The sequence below is a fragment of the Lactuca serriola genome, chromosome 1, assembly GCF_051521515.1.
Source record: "Lactuca serriola cultivar US96UC23 chromosome 1, Lser_US96UC23_V15, whole genome shotgun sequence".
Lineage (NCBI taxonomy): Eukaryota > Viridiplantae > Streptophyta > Magnoliopsida > Asterales > Asteraceae > Lactuca > Lactuca serriola.
Genome location: NC_136408.1, coordinates 172,506,638 through 172,513,319, shown reverse-complemented (window position 1 = coordinate 172,513,319; position 6,682 = coordinate 172,506,638). Strand labels below are relative to the sequence as shown.

The 6,682-nt window shown below is 41.0% G+C and overlaps 1 pseudogene; it reads left to right on the top strand.

Moving 5' to 3' along the window:
* The first annotated feature begins 295 nt into the window (after nt 1–295).
* Nucleotides 296–2,171, top strand: LOC145064061 (zinc finger BED domain-containing protein RICESLEEPER 2-like; annotated as a pseudogene).
* The last annotated feature ends 4,511 nt before the right edge of the window (nt 2,172–6,682 follow it).

Genomic DNA, 6,682 nt, shown 5'->3' with positions numbered 1-6,682 from the left:
AGCAATTGATTCAGGATACAATCAAGAAAAACATGTCACTCCCGCCCTTACTGATGGAAAGTTTGATATGATGAAAATGAGAGAGTCTATTGCACATTGGATACTTATGCACGAGCATCCTTTCACAATTGTTGAAGAAGAAGGATTTAACATGATGCAAAAGCGTGGAATGCTTGAATGGGAAAATGTCTCACGTGTTTCCATTAAAAAATACTGTGAAAAAGTTTTTGAGATAGAAAAGAACAAGCTGAAGAATTTATTAAAGTCTATTTCAAAGATTAGTGTGACCACGGATATGTGGAAGTCTACCAATCAGAAAATCGAGTATATGGTTCTTACAGGCCATTTTGTTGATTCTAATTGGCAATTACAAAAACGCGTTCTTAGCTTTATTCACTTACCTCCTCCTCATCGTGGGCTTGAGATTGCTGACAATCGTTACAAGTGTTTTAAGGATTGGGGTATAGAGAATAAGATGTTCACTATTTCCGTTGACTATGCCTCAAATAACGACTCGGCTGTTAGGATCCTAAGTGAAACTTTTTCAAGGGTTAAAAAGTTGCCTTGTGGAGGAAAGTTGTTTCATGTATGTTGTTGTGCACACATCTTGAATCTTATGGTTCAAGATGGACTTTCTAGAATTAGCTATATTATTGAGGATATTCATGAAACTGTCACGTTTATCAATCAAAATGAAGGGAGACTTAATTTGTTTTCTGAGATTGTGCAACAGTTGCAATTGCCACATAGAAAACTTATTCTTGAATGCAAGACAAGATGGAATTCAACATATCAGATGTTGTCGGCTGCAATCAAATTTAAAGAGGTGTTTCCAATGTACAAAGAAAGAGAGCCACGCTATCTTTGTTGTCCCAGCAATGATGATTGGTTGATGGTGGAAAAGGTATGTGAAATCTTAGAAGTTTTTGACTCTGCAACTAATATCATCTCTGGGAGAGAGTATCTGACTTCAAACTTATTTCTTAATGAAATTTTTAGAGTGAAAGTTTTGTTGGATAAGATGTTTGAATATTCTAACGAAGATGAGTTTGTTCATGACGTGGTTAAGTGCATGAAACTAAAATTTGATAAATATTGAGGAGATTGCAACTTAATGATGTCTATTGGTGCTATTTTAGATCCTAGGTGCAAAATGAGGGTTATTGAGTTTTGCTTTCCTAGGATATGTCCTGAAAATGATGCTTGTGAAAATATAGACAACGTGAAAAAATATTTATATGAATTGTATAAAGAATATGCAGATGAGTATTACTCTAGTAGTGGTGAAGGAAACGGTGAAAGTGTTGGTTTTAGAGGAAACAATGTGACTATTCAAGCTTCATCTTCTGGTTGGTCTCAGTTCGCTCAATTTGTAAGAACAGTTGAAAATATACAACCACAAAAATCCGATTTAGATAATTATCTTGAAGAGAGTTGTTACATTTGTGAAGAGGATCCAATACCATTTGATGTTTTACAATGGTGGCGGTCAAATTCGTTAAAGTATCATATATTGTCACACATGGCTCGAGATATACTTGCAATTCCTACCACCACTGTTGCATCGGAAGATACTTTTAGTGCGGGTAATAGAGTTATTGACACATATAGAGCATCCTTGGCTACTGAAATGGTAGAAGTCTTACTTTGTGGTGGAGATTGGTGTCGAAACCTTTATGGTTTGAAAAGAAAGAAAAAAGCATGATTATTTGTTTTTCATCACCTTTAATGTGTTTTTATAATTTGAATTATATTTATTATTCTTGTGTTTATACATTTCAGAAAGAGAAGCAACAAATGGAGATCAATCTTCCCATTCCATTGTATGTAAGTTTATTTAAAATGTTGAAAACATAATTTTTTTTGCTGTTTTTTTTTTCTTTTTTTTTGCAGCTTTTTGTAGCTTTTTTTCCTGGTTTTATGGTTTTAGGCAGTTTTTTATTGTTTCTTTTGCAATTTTTTTGTTGTTTTTACTGATTTTTCTGTTGTTTTTAGGTAAAATAGCTGTTAAATAATTGTTGTTTGCTGTTAAATATTTTTTTGCTGTTTTTTTTGCAGCTTTTTGTGGTTTTTTTCTGCTTTTTCTGGTTTTTGGCAGTTTTTTGTTGTTTATTTTGCATTTATTTTGTTGTTTTTTTTACTGATGTTTGTGTTGTTTTTAGGTTACATAGCTGTTAAATAATTGTTGTTTGTTGTTATTTCATCAGATAGAAGTTGTAGAAGCTGTTTTGGTGCTGAGTTGGTATATTTTTTAAGTCTTAAAAGTTGTTTTGCATTGAAAAATGTTTCTTTTTCGTATTTTGAAAGTATGAAAAAACGACATAGATGCTTGAATGGTTGATGCTATTTTGCATTAAAGATTGTTTATTTTTGTTATTTTGAAAATATGTAAAACTTATGACATATATGGACTATGGGTGATGTTTTATTCATATTAGACATTTTATTGTGATTTTTTTGGTAGTTTGGACATTAGAATATGGAATGTTTTAGTAGTTATTACTTAATTTAGTGATTTTAAAAAATATATACATATATTAGTCGAGCCGAACCGAGCCGAGCTCGAGACTATCGAGTATTTCACGAGCCCAAGCTCGAGTTTAAAATCAAGGCTCGAGTCGAGTTCGAGCTGAGCTTCAAGCTCGAGTATTTTTATCGAGTCGAGCTTCGAGCTTTATAGTGTTCGGCTCGACTCAACTCGTTTACACCCCTAGGCAAGGACATCGGTGTACCCCATGTCATAGAACATAGTGAATAGCTGGGTAGTGGTAATGAAATCAAGAGAGATAACAAAGGCGTCTAAAGCAAGCTTTACCAGAGAACAGAACCGAGCTTTTGAAACAGTGGTTTTGTGATTGAAGATGTCAACAAAGGTCCATTCCTTCTGTTTATCGTAAGAAGCAAATGAATAGACCTGTGAGAGCAGTGACATGGGAACAAATTCAACCTGCGTGAGAGCAATCGCCAGGGGGGAATACTTGAGACATTCGACCACAAGAAGCATGTATTAATCATAGACGAAGGGATTCAGTTCAATGATAAGATTCTGATTAGGTTTGATGGTCAGAAGAGATGAGGTAGCGGTTTGTTCTTGAACGGATGATGATTTTGCTATTGTTGTAGAAAGGAAGAAGATGAACAATTGAAAATTGCATGTTGTATTCGTGAGAGGGTTTGTGTAACACCATAAAAATTTGAACAATTTTTCACTTTTGAAAAACCATAAAATATCATTTGTAATCATCAGTAAAAACATTGTGTCAAAATTGTATCAGTACAAAACCCAAGATCAAAATACTTAAACTCCGGTGTGCGTGTGTACGAATCATGCCGGCGCCTTCCCGCGATCATCACTGGTACCTGAAACACATAACACTGTAAGCATAAATGCTTAGTGAGTTCCCCAAAATACCACTCTAACACATAATAACACTCGAGGCTGTAACTCTGTTGACCCTCAGGTCAATGTGTCTCAATGCGGCCCTCCTGCTCCAACTCTCTGTGGGCCCTCTGGCCCTAACTTTGTGGACCCGAAGGTCCTAACTCTGTAACTCTGAATCATGCATATCACATATCACAATAAATCACAACACATAAATAACATGCAATTACACTGGCATAGAACTCTAAAATACTCTATGACATAACTCTGTTACCACACTAGGTAAAGTATAGTGAGAAGACTCACCTCGGATTTCTCGATAAATCTATGACTCGGTAAACGCTGGTCTAGCCTCCGCCTAATCATATAAAATAAATACCCTAATTATTATAACTCTCAAGGCTAGACTATGTCCTCTTATGACGCTCTCAGAAGGGTAAAAGACCATTTTACTCCTCTCATAACTCAAAAGGCCCCACAATAGACCATACCCTAAAAGTCAACCCAAAATCAACTTTTCGGGTTACGCTGCGCGTACCAGATATGTACGTTGAGTGTACCCGGCTGCATCTCAAAAACGGGGAACGCCACCCAGTACGCGGCGCGTACTGGGATAATGCCCGACGTACTCCCCAGCTTCCGACCTTTAGCTCTTGAGGTCTTAAATAGTTACGACTTGCGTCCAATTTCTAGATCTGACCACATCTAAGCCTCTTAATCCATAAAGTTGATGACTTTATGCCTTTGCATGGCTGAACAAGCCACCAACTCTCATAATATTCCATCCTCTAACCCTAGAAGGCTTATTACTCAATCATGACCTCAAACTAACACTAAAGATGGAAACTTTATGGCTCTAAATCACTAATAGCACTGAAAGGGGACAAATCTCGGACCATGGAGCACTTTACACTCATAAAGTCTCCACCTTTGGGGTTTTTAGCCCTAGAAATGGCACATGCAACAACAAATCAAAAGAAGAGGAAAGTTTTGAACTTTATACCTCTAAGTGTAGCCCCTTGCTCTATAGATCTCAGATCCAAAATGGCACCTCAAGCTTTAGCTTCCAAGAACTCCTTTCCTTCTTCTTCACAAAGTCACCAAAGCACAATTAGCTCCAATAGCACTCACACACACTAAGGACGGTGGGAAGCTCTCTTTTAGGGTTTCAGTCACTGATATGGAGGCTGAGAAATGAGCCTTAGCACCCTTTAAATAGTGCACAAGACGGATTAGGGTTTTCCACCTGGGCCGAGTACACCCGACGTACCTCTGGGTACGCCCAACGTACCTTGGCGACTCCGCGTCCAAACTAAGCACACGAGTACACGCAACGTACCCCTTTGGTACGCCCAGCATACTCACTTGCTAAGTTTTCTCCACACAAGTGCTAATCATGACTAATTGACAAATAATAAGGGTAAAAGAAACGCACCTGAATCTCGGGGTGTTACAATTCTCCCCAACTAGAACTAGACTCCGCCCCCGAAGTCTCATTCCTCGAACAACTCTGGATGCTGCCCTCACATCTCCGACTTTGACTCCCAATTCATCTCGGACCCCTTCCAATGTTGCCACTCAACCAAAACCAAAGGCACTTTCTTGTTCCTCAAAACCTTGGTCTTCCGATCCCTGATCGCCACCGGTCTCTCAGCATAATTTAGGCTCGCATCCACCTGAATATCCTCCAATGGCACCACAGCCGACTCATCGGCTATACACTTTCTCAACTGTGACACGTGAAAGGTGTCATGAATCTGACCCAACTCTATAGCTAGCTCCAAGCGATACGCTACCCTGCCCACCCTTGCGATCACTCTAAATGGCCTAATATATCGGGGTCCCAGCTTGTCCCTCTTCCTGAATCGCATCACTCCTTTCCAAGGAGATACCTTCAGGAGCACCAAATCACCGACCTGAAATTCGAGCTCAGATCGTCGCCTATCAACATAACTCTTCTGGCGACTCTGAGCGGTCAACAACCTCTGCCTGACCTGCTGGATCTGCTCTGACGTCTGAAGCACTATCTCCGTACTACCCATCACATGCTGCCCCACTTCTCCCCAACAAATGGGGGTCCGACACCTCCTCCCATACAACAACTCAAAGGGTGGCATACCAATGCTCGAATGATGGTTGTTGTTGTAGGAAAACTCTGCCAAGGGTAAGTACGTGTCCCAACTCCCGCCGAAGTCCAACACACATGCCCGGAGCATATCCTCGAGCGTCTGAATCGTCCGCTCGCTCTGTCCGTCATTCTGGGGGTGGTACGCGGTACTATAATGCACTTTAGTACCCAATTCCTCATGGAATTTTTTCCAGAATCTAGAGCTGAAACGCACATCTCGGTCTGAGACAATGGAGATCAGCACTCCATGCCGTGATACCACTTCCCTCACATACATCTCTGCCAACCTCTCTGCGGAAGAGCTCTCGCTAATAGCGAGGAAATGAGCGCTCTTCGTCAACCGGTCTATAATCACCCAAATTGCATCAACGCCCCTCGCGGTCCTCGGCAATTTGGTGATAAAGTCCATGGCAATCTGTTCCCACTTCCACTCGGGAATCTCTAACGGCTGCAACTTGTTGTGCGGTCTCTGGTGCTCGGCCTTAACCCTGCGACAGGTTAGGCACCTCTCCACGAACCATGCAACGTCCCTCTTCATACAGGGCCACCAATACTCCCTTTTCAGGTCCAAATACATCTTAGTGGCCCTGGGATGGATCGAGAACTTCGATCGATGAGCCTCTTCCATCAAAATGGTACGCGTTCCGCCCACATGCGGCACCCAAATCCGGCCCTGAAACGTCATAAGCCCCCGACCATCGGTAATGAACTCCGATACTTGCCTGATAACCAGCTCACTCTTCTAGTTTTCTGTTCTCACGGTCTTGGTCTGAGCTCCTCGAATGGTGTCCAACACCGGAGTCATCACTGTTAATCTCATACAAATGTCACGCATCGAAACACTCTCCACCCTACGACTCAAGGCATCGGCCATCACGTTGGCTTTCCCCGGGTGATACAGGATCTCGCAATTGTAATCCTTCACCACAGCTAGCCATCTCCTCTGTCACATATTCAGGTTGGGTTGATCCATCAAGTACTTCAGGCTCTTGTGATCCATGTATATGGTACACCGGACCCCATATAGATAGTGACGCCAGCTCTTGAGGGCGAACACTACTGCCCCTAACTCTAAATCATGGGTAGGATACCTCGCCTCATGAGGCTTCAGCTACCTCTATGCATACAATATCACATGGCCTATCTGCATAAGCACTGCTCCCAACCCTGAT